Source organism: Delphinus delphis, chromosome 14 (genome assembly GCF_949987515.2).
Source record: "Delphinus delphis chromosome 14, mDelDel1.2, whole genome shotgun sequence".
In the NCBI taxonomy this organism is placed as follows: Eukaryota; Metazoa; Chordata; class Mammalia; order Artiodactyla; family Delphinidae; genus Delphinus; species Delphinus delphis.
In genome coordinates, this window is record NC_082696.1 from 1839770 (window position 1) to 1856421 (window position 16652).

General features: G+C 64.1%; 1 protein-coding gene and 1 long non-coding RNA gene across 2 annotated transcripts in view; one reads left to right on the forward strand and one right to left on the reverse strand.

The window, feature by feature from the left end:
• Positions 1-631: 631 nt before the first annotated feature.
• FRMD1 (FERM domain containing 1) overlaps positions 632-16652 on the forward strand; it is a 46564-nt gene continuing 30543 nt past the window's right edge. Inside the window, exons 1-2 of the mRNA XM_060029627.2 lie at positions 632-730; positions 1247-1367. The gene's annotated coding sequence lies outside the window, so the exon portion shown is untranslated. The remainder of the gene's footprint in view (positions 731-1246; positions 1368-16652) is intronic.
• On the reverse strand, positions 6241-11008 carry LOC132437200 (uncharacterized). The gene is made up of 3 exons (XR_009521973.1): positions 10854-11008; positions 7381-7456; positions 6241-6695 (listed from the first exon to the last, which is right to left on the reverse strand). It is a non-coding gene; the product is annotated as an uncharacterized lncRNA (long non-coding RNA).

The window sequence follows — 16652 nt, forward strand, 5'->3', positions numbered from 1 at the left end:
CGCGTCCCACTGGTGGGTTCTGGGTCCCCCCCGCAGGTCACCAGGTCCCTGGGCACACCTCCGCTCGCCAGGCACCGCGCTCCGCGCTGGCTGGTGGAGGTCCGGCGGGACGTTTCCACCAGACACCACCGGTGCGCCCGGGCCCGTGCAAACGCCGGAGAATGGGACCCAAGGACCTTGCGACCCCGTGAGGCTGCACCCTCAGCAAGGTGCGACCCGGGATGATCAAGCCCCGCGGCCGGGCCGTCCAGCTGGTCCGGCGGGGAGGGAGGGCCGCGGTGGTGGGGGGTGAGGAAGGGCGGGGCTGGGAGAAAGGGGGAGAAGGCGGGGCGGGGGCGGGAGGAAGCGGGCAGTGGCTGGGGCGCCGGCCAATCCCGAGCCCGGGCACCTCCCCCTGGGGATCGTCCCCAACCGCCGGCCCCGCGGGTTCCAGCCTGACTGCAACCGAGCTGCGGCGACGTTCAGTCCGCCGCCCCGGGACCCCGACCTGGACCCTTGCCCAGACCCTCACCCCGACCCGGATCCGGACCCCGACCCCGAACCGGAGCCGGACCCGGAGCCAGGCCCGAAGCCAGACCCGGACCCTGACCCAGACCCGGACCCTCACCCCGACCCGGACCCCAACCCGAACCCAAATCCTGACCCCGATACGGACCCCGACGCCCACCCAGACCCCGACCCGGACCCGGAACCGTGAACCCTGTCTGGACCCCGACTTTGATCCCCGCAGGTGAGTGTGTCAGTCTCCGCGGCGGGGGGCACCCCCTTCCTGCGACCCCGGCCCCGGCCCCTGTCGGGGGTCCCGGGGGTCGCGGGCACCGGACCCGACGGCTGTCACCTCACCACCGTCGCCTTTCCTGGTTTACGCCTCTAGGTCCCACCCAGAGGCGAATGTCAGGACCCTCCCCCGGGCCTGCTATCGCCCCTGGGCGGCTTCTTACTTAGAGACCCGGTCCGGGCCCAGGCTCTGCGCGGAGCGGTCCGGCGCGTCCCGGCCAGCCCTTCTAGAGGAAGCCCCCGGCCCCCCTGGCACCCCCTGGACCCCCGGCCCCCCCGCCCCCCGGCCCCCTCCGGCACCCCCGCCCTGCACTCCTTCCGCGGCTTCTCGCAGCCCCATCACCACCACACCCACACCCCACGGTGGCCCGTGCTCCCAACTCAGTCCGGGGCTGCGGCGCTGGTCTGCATTGGCGGCGCGGCCTCCTTTATCCGCCCCCCGCACCCCCCCCCCCGACTCTCCATCCAGGTGCGGCCTGAAACGTGGGCTTTCTGAGCTCCTTTGGAGAGGGCGCGACTCTGAACGTTGCCTGAGGCTGACCTGGAGAAGCCTGGAGGACCTGCAAAAGCACCGAGAGGGAGACACCCAGGTGAGGGGTACCTGCCTGCCTGCAGGGTATGGGATTCCCAGGGGGACTGGAACTTCGCAGGTCACAGGGTCGGGCTGTTCTGGGTGATTTGTGTGTGGGGGGGGTGGCATTGGCGCAAGGCAACAAAACGACATTAGCTGTGAATCACCAAGTTGAGGGCATTCCTTGGTTCAGCTGCGTGGCCACAGCCCCTCTCTTCTTCCTCCCCAGAAAGGAAGGCTGGAGCAGAAAGCGGCTGGGGAGTGGGGAGGGGCTGCGGGGGAGGGGCTGAGGCCCGCGCTGGGGTCAGTGGGTGAGTGTGTCTTCTTCCACCTTCCGAGTTTCCTTGAAAGGCGAGTGGACTTCTCTAGGACGCTGCTGGTGGGGAGCTGGGCCTTTCCATCGGGAAGGGGGCTGCTGGCCACTTGGCCCTGAAACACCCCTGTCTCCGCTTTTCTGTGGAACCTCGGCCCCCTGCTTCCATCAAGTATGGACGAATGTGACTGAAGACAAAAAGGGCCGTGTGTCCCGCGCCCACCCACCCAGTCCCAGTGTCCTTCCAGCAGAGGCAGGCAGACAAAAGGAAGTGGGGGGAAGGCCCAGCCCAGGCCCCGCGGCTGTGCTTACCTGGGGGCCGGGGTGCGCAGGGCCAGCTGCGTGCTTGACACGAGGAGGCTCTGTAAGCCACGCCCCACGTAACATACTTGTGTCCAGTTCATTCCCCTTGGACTTTCAGGGATCTTCTGGTGACCAGGATGTGGTGACGCGAGGGCACAGAGGCCCCAGCCACCTGCTGACCTGGGTTAGGTTATTAAAGTGGTGACCTGGTGGCCCAGGTGGGCATTTTGTGGCAGCCCCTTCCTGGCCTCTGGGCACGGGCTGGATGGCTGGTGGGTATGTTGAGGTCCACGCCCCGACGGTGGGGCTGTAGGTGGGACGTGCGGGGCTGTGTGCGTGGCAGGGCCCTGTGGCCCCCAAGTGAAGAGTGGCTTTTCCGAGAGCAGCTGTCATCAGGTGCCGGTTCTCCCGGACTCCAGCCTGGCACCGAGCAGTCCCTGCAGTGAGCGGGAGACGTGAACCCGAACCTCAGGAAATCCTAGGCCTCCCAAGACCGGGAAGACAGGCCCACTAGAACCTCAATGTGTTTTTCAGCAGGACACGGCAGGGTTGGGTGGCCTGCCGGCTACTCAGAGGGCAGGGCCTGGTCGCCTGTCACCTCACCCCAGCCCCACTTTAGCCAGGACTGGTCTGCCCCACGGGGACTGTTTGGGGTACCCTGCCCTCCTCCTAACAGGGGCCTGCGGAGGGCCCCCATTTCCTCTCTTCTGGAAGCAGTAACTCCCCAGGAGCTTTAATCCGCCAGCCGTCGCTGCGCCATTTTACTCTCGAGAAGGGCGGGCTGAACGCCAGCCAGCCGTGTTGACAAGGTGCAGGCCTGCGGGTTTCCCGTCTCGGCCGCCTGATCCCGCCAGGAGGGCCGTTTGTGCATCTTCTTAGGCGTGGCTGCCCCCCCCCCCCCCCCCCCCGCAGAGGTGGCTGGCACCGCACAGATGCGCCCTGTGCTCAGGGCGAGCAGAGCTGCTTCTTGACTCCTGGCCCGTTGGTTTCGAGGCCTCAGCCTTTTCAGGAAGGTGGTTGGTTTGGAAAAGTACAAGACTTGCCTACACAGAATCGCTGGCTTCCTTAAAGTTTGAAGTGTCCCTGACGCAAAGACCGGGTACTTTGTACTTGACAAGAACTGTGCCTTGTTTTCGAAATGACTGGATTTTGAGGAGCTGGTCAGGTCTCTGCCGTGGCAGGACCGCGGGGCTGGGATGTTCTCAGATGACACCTGCTGTCTGAGGGCGGCTGTCACTCAGGAAAGTGTCGGGGTCACCTGAACCTTGTTCTTCCCTATCCGTAGAGCACACAGTGTGACCCAGGCACCTGGGCACGGCTGAGGGTGGGCGCCAGCAGGGAGGGAACGTCTCTGACTACGGGAACCTTGTATCTCCCTACACCCTGCACTCAGCCCCTCCCCAGTCCCTGCACCCTGCGCTCAGCCCCCTCCCCAGTCCCTGCACCCCTGCGCTCAGCCCCCTCCCCAGTCCATGCACCCCTGGGCTCGGCCCCCTCCCCAGTCCCTGCACCCTGCGCTCAGCCCCCTCCCCAGTCCCTGCACCCCTGGGCTCAGCCCCCTCCCCAGTCCCTGCACCCCTGGGCTCGGCCCCCTCCCCAGTCCCTGCACCCCTGCGCTCAGCCCCCTCCCCAGTCCCTGCACCCCTGGGCTCGGCCCCCTCCCCAGTCCTGCACCCCTGGGCTCGGCCCCCTCCCTAGTCCCTGCACCCTGAGCTCGGCCCCCTCCCAGTCCATACACCCCTGGGCTCGGCCCCCTCCCCAGTCCATACACCCCTGGGCTCGGCCCCCTCCCCAGTCCCTGCACCCCTGGGCTCGGCCCCCTCCCCAGTCCCTGCACCCCTGGGCTCGGCCCCCTCCCCAGTCCTGCACCCCTGGGCTGGGCACCTCTCACCCTGCAGTCCACACCCCCCTGTGCCCCTGCTGGGAGGCCCAGCGGGAGGCTGGTGGATCAGTCAGCGAGGCGACTCAGTGAGCAAGTGCGAGAGCGACTGTGGCCGTCACGACACAGATGTGTGGACTGGGGTGGGGAAAGGGGGCCGCGCGCCCTACACCAGTGTCAGCGCCCCAGGGACCCCGCCCTCTGCTCCCCACACAAGCCCAGACGCGGCCTGCGTGACCATGCTCCCTGTCCTGTCTACAGAGCACGACAGGGCCCAACACCTGAGGCTCCCTTCTCTAGGCACCCGTGGAGGGACCCCTGGCGGCAATGGGCAGCAGCCCCTCTGGGTGGGTCTGGGTGGCCGCTGGTTCCCGGGGCACCACCTGCACACACGGGCCTGACTGTGATGCTGACATTAAGCTTCTGTCATCACCAAGGGGGTCGTTATTCCAGTTACTTCGCTCGACAACATAATGGATCAGGAAGCAGAGAGGTTTACAGGGTGCCCGCAGGCCCCAGGGCCCCAAACCCTGGCGGAAGGACACCTAGAGTGTGATCCTGACAGCACGGCACACGCAGGAGGGAGGCTGAGCGCCGGCAGGATGAGCCCTGAGGCCGCGGTGCCTGCCTGTGCGCCTGGATGCCCACGGGACCCTGCCCTTGGCCATTTCGTCCTCGTTCCCTGAGACCACGGCCAAGACCCCTTGTCGGCGCCTCCCTCCCGGCCCCACCCAACAGGGAGAAAAGTCTGGGGGGAGCGGGTGAAAGTCAGTCCTTTCTTGGAGGGGATCTTCACAGGTGCATGCCCTGTGCCACGAGTCGAGCCCCTGCCAGGACACAGGGCTGAGCGGACCTGCCTCTGCTCTTGTAGAGGAAGCCACGGGTGACCCTGCAGCTTGTTCTCTGCTCCCGAGAGAGGGACGTGGCCCTGGGCTTCTCATGCGTGTGCACCGGGCAGCTGGCCCCAGGGGCAGCGAAGCAGCCGGTCACAGACCTGCCCTAGGAAGTATGGGGCGCAGCACGGGAGACCAGCCCGAGGACACGGCGGGCACAGAGGTCTGGCACACAGGAGTCCACGTGCCCGGGGAGATACAGGGTCGGTGCCAGGTGGCTGGCGGCCAGAGGCCAGTGGACGGTGGGAAGGGGCCTTGGCCTGAGGTAGCGCATCCCAGGCGGAGGGAACGGTACTCAGGACGGCGCAGAGGTGGGGTCCCCAAGGTGGGGGGACCCTGAGGTGGGGAGCCCGTGCGGGCCGTGGTGGGAAGGCCCCGTAGAATTCTGGACGCGGAGAAGGTGAGGGGCTGGGCAGGAGAGGAGGAGGTGGAGGACGACAGAGCCCGGCCGCTGCGCCAAGTCAGGGGGAGACGCCCTGAGGGGCAGGGGTGCCTTTGGAGGACTTGCCCTGGGCGGGCGGCAGGCGCATCCCACCCTGTTTCCAGACGTGTCTGGGCAGCTGTGAGGAGAGGGAGGGAGGGAGGGAGGGGTGGCAGGGGAGCAGGCTGCTTTGTTGGCCCAAGCGGGACACGTGGGCGGCACAGGCCAGGCTGGTGGGAGGAGAAAGGAGGGGAACGCCAGCGCGTGGCACAGGGCAGAGAGGAGGTGGGACGGGTCTGCTCCCCTGGACCCAGCAGGCGGGGTGCCCTGGAAGGGAGGGGGGCAGAGGACCGTGCAGGAGCCCCCGACCTGCCCGCGTGTGTTCCGTGGGGCGGCACCAGGATGCAGGAATGTGGGTTTAGATAAATAGAATGGGTGTTGAACATGAGGGTTTAGTCGTGGCTCTCCGGGAGAGAGCTGCATTTTGAGGGGCTGGATCGCGACTGAGGGGCGGGCCAGGCGGCAGGGCTGCAGACCCAGGGAGAGCTGACGCAGCAACTCGAGTCGAAGGCCGTCTGGAGGAGAATGGCCTCCTCCAGGGACCTCAGTCTTTCCTCAAGGCCTTGGACCGCTTGCGTGCGGCCCGCCCACACTGCGGAGGCTCACTGGCTTTGCTTAAGTCAGCTGTTTAGACCATAACTTCACCCCAAAACACCCTCCGAGCAGCCGGACACCGGCTACGTGGCCCAGCCAGGCGGACACATGAGGGCTGGGCAGCCACGAGGCCGCACGTGGTCCTCTAGGCTGGGCACGGGCCTGTGGGCCCCTTTCGGGTGCTGGGGCCCTGGGGCCTCAGGAGCGGCCAGCTAACTCGTGACTGGGACCCCGATAAGTAAAGGTTTGCCCCGAGCCCCAGCGCACACTCCCAACGCGGGAACAGCGATTTCAGGGAGCGGCGCTCACCACGACCCACCCAGCTTTGCCCCTGGCCGGTTCGCAGGCTCGGGAGTTTCCCGGGTGGCATTTGAAGTTGGCTCCGAACGTGGAGGGCGGGAGAGACCAGGAAAGAGGCAGACACCCGGGCGGCAGGTGCAAGTTTACTAAGCAGGGACTTGGGTGCGACGCCCATCTCGGGCACCCCGCCCGCCAGAGTCTCAAGTTCACACGGAGGCCCTGACGGTCCGGCTGAGTTCACCTCCAGAGGGCCTCAGCCGCGGCTCTGACACCGCCTCTCCTGCGGGAACCGGCGGCAGAGCCTGCGTCCGAGGGCGGGTACGGAGCGTCTGGGTCCGGCTGGTGGTCAGCCGGGGTCACGTTCTCTCGATGGCCACCTTCACCGTGGGGCGTCCACTGGAGGCCTCGTGCTTCCTCCGGGCCGACACGCGTGTGTGACCCCGATCACAGGTGAAACGCGCTCCTCCGGGGCCGTGGTCGATGAGCCAGTGCAGCCCTGGGGGCCGGCAGGCAGGGGCTGGAACTCGGGGCGGGGGCACCAGGCTGCTGGCCGAACCCCTCCCAGTGACCCCGCAGGCCACGTGCTGCGTGCAACATGAAAGGTGATGGAGACCCTTCGGGGGCCCCCGTGTAGGAAGCCTCTGCTTCCCCAGGAGGTGCCCCCCGCTGTGGGCCTCAGGCCACTGCTCCGTGAGGTTGGGCCCTGGACCCTCCCCAGTCTGGGGACCTCTGTGTCCTGGGCTGACCCTTGACTTTGCCTTTGAACGCGCAGGGGTCCCGGGGCTCACCCTCCAGGCAGAGGGAGCACTGGGCAGCGCACACCTGCAGCAGGGTCAGGGCCCCAGGCCAGAGCGGCCCCTCCCCCCACGCACCCCCTCCCCCCCCCCGCCCCCGCCCCCGTAACCTGAGGAAGGTCTGGGAAGCTCGCAGGCAGCAGCCACTCCCCACACCCGCCAGGGCCCCCCCCCCCCCGCCCCCGGGGTCCACACTGCGTCAGGCCTGCCCCGTGCGGCCTGGGCACGTCCTCGGGGCACATGAGGCCCCGTCGGCGGAGTGGACGCCCACTCATCTTGGTGCTGGAGCCCCCACTCAGGCATCTGTCCATCTTCCTGCATCCGCGCCTTTCCCAGAGCTCTTGCCAGGTGACTAGTTGACCAGATAAGCTGGTCGCTGACAGGGGCGCTCCCCTGGCCCCCCAGGACGGTCTGCCCCCGCGGCCTCCCTTGCCTCCTCCCAGGGCGCCTCTTCCCCAGAGCAAGCGTCTCTCACCCCGATGCTCCTTAGGTCTGAGCGGCTCTCTCTCAGCTTCGAGGGGTTTTTGCCGTCGGGATTCGTCCTTTGGGTTCTGGAAAGAGAGGACGTTTACTGGTGCTGGACCCTGAGACCGGGCTCTGGGGTGGGTGTCTGTGCCCCGCCCACACGTGGAGCGCCCTCAGAAAACACCCAGGGTTTGGAAAAAACATTCCTGCTCCCTGGGAAATAGGATCGGGCTGTCGGCTTCGGATAACTGGTCACCACACCCGCCATTTCCCGCCCACCACGGCTTTGCCCTTAAACCAGCGCCGTTTCATGAATAATGGTGCGTGTTTCAAACTGGAACTGTTGGTTTGATGCTGTTGGTGTGAAGTTGGTGTGTATTTGAAATCGTTCTCGATTCTTTGCCATTAACAGCAACGTGGATGAGTAACGTCTTTGGAGACGCGCACTATGCAGAGGCTCCCGCCCTGGCTCTTCCCTGGTCTCCCGGAAGCAGGCGCCAAGCGCGGCTTCTCCGCTGGGCCTGGGCTGCTGCAGGGCCGGGAGCTGGGTGTTCTGGGGCTCCATGTGACAAGTGTCAGGACCCGCCCACTCTCAGCAGCAGGAGGACGAGCAGAAGAGCCGGGCGTCGGAGCCGCGAGCCCGGCGGGCTGGGCACCCCGTCTGTGGCCAGCCTGCCTGTACAGGCCCAGTGTCCTGGTGCCCAGGGGAACGGGCCCAAAGTCGCCTGGAGCTTGGGCCGGTCTGGCCTGAGGCTCAGCCTTTCCTCAATACCGTGCTTTCCTAGCTGCGGGCTCAGGTTTTCGTTCCACTTCTCAGCCGTCCACAGCTCTCAGCAGGGGGCGCCGCTGCCTCGGCGGAAGGGTCCCCCCGGGGAGTCATGCAGCAGGGAGGGGCTGACGTGGGCGTCGCTGTGCCGCGTGCCGGGCGTTCTGCCTGCGTGCGGGAGCTCGGTCTGCGGTTTTCTTGCTGCTCAGGACCCCGTCTATAAGCTTCCACCCCTGGCCTGTAAACTCATAACGTGAAGTCGAGGAGAAGCAGGCGCCGTCCCCTTTCACTAGAGCCGTCTTGTTCATTCTCTCGGGAATTGCAGGACGCCTCATTTCCTGCTGCAGGGGCTGGGGAGGCTCTGCCCCTCTGTGCACCTCGGGGAGGTCTGCACTCAGGACTTCTCTGGTCCAGAGCGAGCCAGGGCCCCTCAGAACACACGGAGGACCCGCCCGGGCATCCGGGCTGGGAGGCCCCTGGCCTGGCTAGCCCTGTGGAGGCAGGGTGAGAGCAGCACCGGCCGAGTGTCTCGGTTCTGGTCTCGGTGATTGGTTCTGTTCCTGGGCGCTTCTCTTGCCCCTTTTGTCTTACGGGACGGCGTATAGAAAAGCGTTTGCAAAAGTTTAAAGTGTAAATATACAGAAGTGAAATGTAAAATGCATTATATTTAAAGAAAGTATGAAAGTGCAAATGTGAGGCCTCAGCCAGGCTCCCCGGAGGTGGAACCTCGCTGGGAAGGGGCAGGAGGCGGTGACAGGCGAAGGTCAGGCTCTGCTGAGCAGGGAGCGGTTCAGGGACTCCTGAGTGGGAGGGGCTAGCTAGCTCGCCAAGGTCCCCTGCCAGCAAGTGGCTGGTGAGGACACGCGTCTGTAGAGCACACACACCTCTTACACTGAACGAGGGGCGCTGAGGTCACAGCACACGACACATGAGACAACAGCCTCGTTTCACTCCACCCGCCAACAAGAGGAGCTTATGTGTTGGATCCCCCAGCCCCAGAACTCAGCTTCCTAAGCGAAGAAGCAGAAAGTTCTGGAAGAGCAACACTTTAGGTGGCTGTTCCGAGTGTCTCATCATGAGGGAGGGTCCAGATCTCGTGAATTCCACTCCCAACACGTGCCCTTAACAGCATCTCCAAAGACTTCCAAAGACCTTTTGGCCTCTGAATGCCCTGGTGTGCTTCTCTGACCTGAGAACCCATTGGCGGTTCTGAGAAAAGCCTCAGTCCACCTTGGTTTACATTTCTCGGGTACTGCTGTGACCTTGAGCAGATGGAAACCTTGGGGTTGGTCCAGGGAACCTGAGCCACCTTGTAAAAGTCAGACAGACCTATAAACTTGGAAGGATCCTTGTCAGGGTCTACAGTGACACTTCCGCCTAGGAAATGGGTTTGGTCGTGGCCAAGTGTAATACCAAGTGCACTGGTCCACCGCCACTGACAGGGCTTCTCTTCAGGCCCGGAGAAGGGGGCGGGGGGTGGTATGTGGGATGGCCGGATGGCCATGACCTTGAGTTCTCAAGGAGGGGGGGCGTGTGATGGCCACGGCCTTGAGTTCTGAAGGGGACACAGGCCAAGGTCCAGGGGCTTGAAGGCCGAGGTAACTTTCAGGACTCCGGTCTCTCCTTGGTGGGAGGTGTGCGCCGTTCTCGGGCTTTGAGCTGGAGTGCGTGATCTGCCCCGTGTTTTAGCAAGAACTGGGGGCTGAGATGTTAAGAGCACAGGGCTGGGGGCTGAGAGAGGAGACTTTGGGAGCCCCTGCGCTCGTCCAGGCTAAAGATGAGAGGGGTGTGGAGCAGGCAGTGGAGGGGGGCGTGGCCGGAAGGTGCTGGGCGTGGTTTGATGATAAAACCGTGAGGATTTGCTACCGTCTGGACTTGGGGTGGGAGAAGAAGGAAACCAGGCCACTCCCAAGCCTGCTGTCCAGAGCAGAGGGCGGGAGGGACGGAGCGCGTGGCTGAGGGGCTGTTTTTGTTTCCCAGGGACTCGGGGGCACCTGGCAGCTCGTCTGTGGGCTCAGCAGACGCCTCCCGGATCAATGAAGGGATGGATTCCGCCAAGCACAGGGGTGACCTGCCCCACGCTGCCCGGCCGGCACCGCGTGTCCCGTGACCTTCTGTCTTGGCCGAGGTCCTCACGCCTGTTTCAGGGCAGAGTCCTGCTTTCAGATGAGCAGGGCCGCTGTGGCCAGGTCTGCGTTTGGGTCTCCGCGGCCCGCACGGGACCCTCAGAGGCCTCGGGCGGGTCTCCCCCGAGCGGGTGAGATGCGCTGCCCCGTGTGTAGAGGATTCAAAAGAAGCAATAAAACGCACTGGACAGGTCTGCTTTCCTGCCACCGTCCACGGCGAGTGTCAGCCGCACACCCGCTCCGTGTGGGGTGGACCGTCCCCACCTCGCCCCTCTGCCCCGCGCCCGCCAGGTCTCTTAGCACAGGATCTGCGGAGGTGTGGAGACTCGGGGACCCCTCCCCACGTCACCCCGCTGCCAGTGGCCAGTCCGGGGTGGAACCTGTAGCCTGGCGCCGGTGTCAGCACCTTCCCTGCCCCGCGCGGCCTCCCAAGGGAGACAGCCCCAGCGTGTGGCCCTGGCACCTGGACAGCCTTTTGCCAAAATCCACTGTACTTTCCAAAGTGTGTCTTTCTGCTGAGCTGCAGCTCCAGTGTCCCTGTGCGTCAGAGCAGTGGGACAGCGTGGGCTCCCAGCGAGGGTAGGCGCTTACCCAGGAGAGCCGGCAGGCAGGCCTCGAGGGGCAGAAACGAGTCACCCAGCAGCAGACAGACAAATACGTCACAGGCGCCTTGGTTTGGACCACTCACAATTGGGAAGAAGTCAGCTTCGCTAGACGGGGTCGAAGGCAGGCGCTCCTGCAGCTGAGCTGCGTGCACGGCCGCCCACTGGCCAGGGCTGCAAGCGTGGGTACTGAGCTGCTCCCCAAAGCCCTTGCCCTCTGCTCCACACGGCCGGGCAAAGTGCCACCTGTGCACAGCCAGCTTCGCTCTTCTGGGCGTGTTGGGGGCATAGGGGCTCTAGTTCCTAAGTTCACAGTCATGGTAAGTTCAGCACAGAGAGGAGGCTTCGCTCTTCTGGGCGTGTTGGGGGCATAGGGGCTCTAGTTCCTAAGTTCACAGTCATGGTAAGTTCAGCACAGAGAGGAGGCTTCGCTCTTCTGGGCGTGTTGGGGGCGTAGGGGCTCTAGTTCCTAAGTTCACAGTCATGGCAATTCAGCACAGAGAGGAGGCTGGCGGGGAGGGAAATCCAAGAATCTGCTCTCGGGGCAGAAGGGGGAAACGGGAGCTGGGGGTGGGGCCTGGGCCACTGCCCAGCTGTAGTAACTGGCCGAGTCCTGTCCTTTCCTGCACTCCCTCCTCCCATCCTGGGTCGCCCCAGAGCAAGACTGAGGGTTGATGCAGGGCAACCCCAGGGCTCCTCTGCTGACCTTACGGAGCTGGTGACCGCGACAGGAGGTTACAGCTGGAGCACAGAACCCCGAGTCCCAAACTGGAACAAGCCCCAGTGTGCCCAGCCAAGTAACAGCTGCAGCCTTTGGACGAGCCCCCGGCTCCTCCAGCCTCAGTGCTCTTATCCCTGCAATGGGAACAAGGAAGTCCTTGCCCCCAGCTTGTCATAAGATGGGGGGGGGCCATCAGCGTGACTCAGAGCCAGCTCTCCCCAGGGACACCCCAGCCCTGCCGTCCTGCGGCGGCGGGGGTGGTTTCTGCAAACACCAAATTCTGTCCACCGCCAACACCCTCCGTCTGTCTGTGACCCACGCTCCCTGCCCCGTTCCCAATTTCCAAGTCTGTGCTCTGGGCGCACAATTTAAAGCCCGGTGCAGGAGGGGTGGAGGGCCCCAGCGGGTGACGGGGCCACCATCCCATCCACAGGGGAGACCCTACCAAAATGGAGGGGGTACGAGGACAGTGTCTTGCTTCACCCCTTTAAGTGACGTGACCCAAGGAGAGCCGACATTAGGGGGAAAGTAACTGAGGGCCTCAGGACCGCTCCCCCCACGCTGGCCCCAGCTGTCCCGTTCTATGCCTCAGAGGGGTTGGGCTTAGGGTTCCCCGCCTTGCTTGCTGGCAGGAGCCCCGCTGGTGTGCGCAGCTCTCACAGTGAGAGGTGAGATGAGACCCAACTCAGTGGTGGGAATGCAGGGATGAGATGGAAAATGGGGGTGGGGATGTGCTCCAGGGCGGCTCAGGGGACTGTGACCAGAGATGCTGGGACGGGCAGTCCCCCCAGCACCCGCTCCCCTGAAATAACACAGTCCCAGCTGGGGGGGGGGGAGGGGAGGTCCGAGGCAGCTGCAGGAAGATGGGGGGCGGGGCCTGAGCAAGGAGGTGGGGGGTTGGGAGGATGACAGGAGGGCGCAGTGAGCACACCGCCACAGGCTCCATCCAGGACTGGGGCCCCGGCTGGGGGCGAGGTTCACCCCTAACAGCAGGGAGCCCTCTTTTCCTAACTGATGTGACCTTTACATTCTTCCTGATGTTCGAAGTTACCCCCATCCACCGCGCCAGGCGGAGATTTCGAGTGATACGCTGTTCTGGGGAGGTGGTGTCTGGAGGGGGAGGGGTGCTGGGCGCTGTTCTGGGGAGGTGGTGTCTGGAGGGGGTGGGCGCTGGGCGGCTGGGAGCCATGGAAGGTCAGGGAGCAGGTTTGCTGGAGCAGCGGCAGCCCCCCTGCGTTTCCCACACCCCGTTGTCATGGTCTTCAGGGCCGGGCCACGCGTCCCTTGTTCTCTGCAGAAGACTCGAAACCTTCGCCGGAGTCCCTGCAAATGACAAGCGTCCTGCAGGACAGGCTTCCTGCCTCGGGCTCACATCAGCTTCCTCAGCACCCCGCCCAGCCTCGGAGCCCACGTACTGTCCCGCTGGGCCCCGCAGGCTTTCTGCGTTCATTCACAGGCACCGCTGACCACAGCCGTGTGTGCGTCGGTCCTGGGAGGACAGAGCCCCGTCCCCAGCCCCCTGCCCAGTGGGACCTTAGCTGTGGCCTCACTCCCAGCCTTAGCATCCAGCCCCCTAAGACCAGAGGCGGCTCTGCAGCCCCGTCTGCGCGTGCTCAGCGCGTGGCCGTGGTCTCTGCTGGAGGGTGACCGTCCCCCGAGTCAGCCCCGTAATGAGGTGGGAGCTGCGGAGGCGTATCTCATGGGGCTGCTCGCACCTCCTTCTTTCCGTGGACTCAAGCCCTTGGCAGGAGTGAGCTTGCCTCGACCTTGTGGTGGGCGCCACCCTGTCGCAGGGGCCCCGCTCCCCTCAGACGGGGAGAAACAAGGCTCTGGCCCCAGGGGCTGCCTCTCAGGTTCGAGACCTTGTGTCCCTGTGCCTTGCAGAGCTGGGTCCCGGGAGGCTGCTTTGTTTCTGCAGGGCTGTGCACTGTGGTGATCTAAAGGGCACAGTGACTGGAGCTGGGACTGACGCAGAGGGAGGGTGTGGCTCCTGTGTGTGGGGGAGCGTTTCCTGGGGGCGGGGGACGGGGATGGCTTCTTGGGGCCGGGACAAGCGCAGTCTGTTTCCGGGGAGCCTTGCTGATGCGGGGCACCGCACACACCTCCACCCACGCTCCCCCTTCCTGCGGGCTTCGTCCTCCTGCAGCCCACAGGAAGGGGCAGCGCGTTCAGGGCACGTTGTGAGCATTTGCTGCCTTGGGCTTTCTTAATCCAGGGGATATGAGGTTTTCACACTCGTGAAGCACAAACACAGCACGTGTCCCAGCCCAGGGTGCAGATTTAAGGAATCTTTGCTACACGCATCGCTCCGATATTTCCTACTCAGCTCCATTCCCGGCCCGGTGACGGTGGCAGCAGCAGTGTGACGGGCTTGTTTTAATCTGACGTCCGTAGGGGCTGGTGGTCCTGGGACAGGCTGTTTCCCGGGGGAAGAAGCAGAGGCCTGAAATAGAAGTTTCCTTCAAATCTTGCCAAGGCAAATTGAACACGTGAGCCAGCTGACCTCACCAGCCACCGTAGTCCTTTCTGGGGCTGCCGGCTGGCCCCCACCTCACCTGCTGCTTGGGGTGAAGGTCCCCGGGCACCCCCTGTCCTCATCCCCTCCACAGGGCTTCAGGGCAAGTGTGGGAGACCCTGACTTAGGGAGTCTTGAAAATAAAGTGTCACACGTAACACATGAGTTGATTTATATTAAAGACTAGGAAGGACTCGGGTTTCACGGAAGAGGTGTTTCACTCTGCTGCCCCCCCAGTGTGTCCCCATGGGGGTCGGGCGCTGGCGAACTTCCTGCTGCCAGCCCGCACCCTAGTGTGGGCGTCCAAACCTGCTGAGCCCGAACTCCGGGGCCCAAACGGGCCCCCAGCCATGTCCACGCCCTACACGGTCGGCCCTTACGTGTTCCCATGTCTCAGCAAATTCTTCCAGATCCATCTCTGCGCCCAGGGACGCGGGACAGGGCAGCCCCTCCCACGATCTGACAGTTTCACTGTCCTTCCCGCCGTGCTTCTCAGATGCCTTTACTGTTCGGGTTAATTCATTTATTTAATTTCTTGTTCAACTAGGTTGGCTAATTTTCTGACTTCATAGAATTTTGTTCGCTATGGTTCATTTCTCTGAAATAGAAACCATTCTAGAACACACGAGAAAGGCACTCGTCCTTGAGATGCGCTTCTCTGCCCCGAGCTCTCGTTTTCATGCCTCCTCTTCCTGGGAGCTGCGTGGGCACTAACAACGCAGGTGCCCCACAAACGGGCAGTGGACCCGGGAGCTTTGTCGCACTGGCATCAGGCCCAGGGAGCGAGCCCCGAGGCAGGCTCCCTCGCTCACAGCAGCTCCCCGCTGGACTGGGGACCGGCAGGAGCTGCGGTGCCAGGGCGAGTTACTGGGTGGCTTGGTTTTAGAGAGTTGCGTGAGAGGGACATGGGAGCACAGCCTGGGGGCAGCGGTCTCCGGTGAGTGCTGGGAGGTCCCTCCCCAGGGGCCGGGGGCCTGGTGCTCCTGTAGCTGTGGTGGGTCTGGCCCTCATCCCACTGTGTCCGCTAACACAGTCCCTCGGCCCCCTTCCTTTCTTTGTCTGTCACCATCGTGTCCCTGGATCTTAGCCTGAGAGTAGGGCCCAGAGGCGCCCTGCGATGTGCCGTGTGAGGCCTGTGGGTGGCAGGTGAGCCCGGGAGCCCTGCTTCCAACTGCGTGGCGGGCGGGGGGCGGTGCCAGCACTTGCTGTTGGCAAATGAGTTCGCCAGGCGCTACTCCCCGCAGGGCGTCGCTTTGGAACCCTGGCCAGCTGTCAGCTGGAGGAAAAGCAGCTGGCGCACCAAGGGGTGGACGATGGGCTTGCACGCCGCCCCGCACCCTGCTCTTGGGCCCTGGGTTTTAATGGAGGTCAAGAGGTGGAGGGGGCGGCAGACGCAGCATGGCCCGCCCGCGTGGGCAGCAGGCAGCGCTCCAGCCGCCTAGCCTCTCCTCTGGGCCGGCTCTTCTCAGCCCCACAGGCACCCGGGCCCTGGACACCCGCGGGGCGACCCCTCCAGTGTCTCCGTCACCGGGCTGGCGCTGTGAGGGGTCCTCAGTTCCCGTCGCCCAGCAGAGGCACATCGGGGACCCCCCAGCGCTCCACACCCACCTGCAACTCCCGACGGCAGTCAGACCCCTGCGCTTCCCCAAATGCTGACGTCTGTCATTCCTGAGTGCGGGAGTCACCCTGGACGTCCGTGCGAATGAGCACTTGTCACGTGACTCTGGGGGGGTTCTTAGAGACGCTGTAGCCAGGGGCCCTGCACAGCATTTGGTTCTCTGTGCCTCACGTTCCCTAAGGATAAAATGAGCAAAATACGCTGCATCTGGCCAACCGCCTTTTCAGGAAAGGTGACAATAAAAGAAGCACTTTAAGAAGCGGTGTGAGAACGGCCCAGGGCGGCTGGGCTGGGATGGGCGCTTCACTGAACGCGGGATGGGTCAGGCCGGAGGCGCACCAGAGGGGGCGGGCAAAGTGCAAGTGGGCGTAGCGGGGGGGGCGGAAGGCAGGCGGGCCTCCCCTCCCCAACCGCTAACTAAGCAGCTCGACACCTGAACTCCCTAAAATGGGCCATTGCGGCCATCAGAACTGGCTCCGTAAAGGGCAGGCGAGGCACACGGGGAAGGGTCCACACGCGGTACTGACGGTGCAGGAGAGCCTGTCATCAGGGCACTCACACGTGCACACGCCCGTGTGCGCACGCACACGCACACGCACACCTGCTGGAAGGGGCATTTCCGGCAGATGGTTGCATTGCATTCTGTGCCATTGACTGATGACTTTTTGTGGGTTTCTACTATTTTATAACATGTATTTTAGTAGCCTTATTGAGGTAGGATTTACATACTGTAAAATACGTTCATTTTCAGTGAACAATTGAGTGAGTTTTGGTAAACTTATGACTGTGCAGCCTCCACCATCTGACTGTGGCACGTCCCCACGCCGTGTGCAGGCTCCTCCCCCAGGCATCGCACACCTGCTTCCTGTCTCTGTGGATGTTGCCCCTTCTGGACATTTCATGGAATCATGTAAGATGTGTTCTTTGGGTCGGC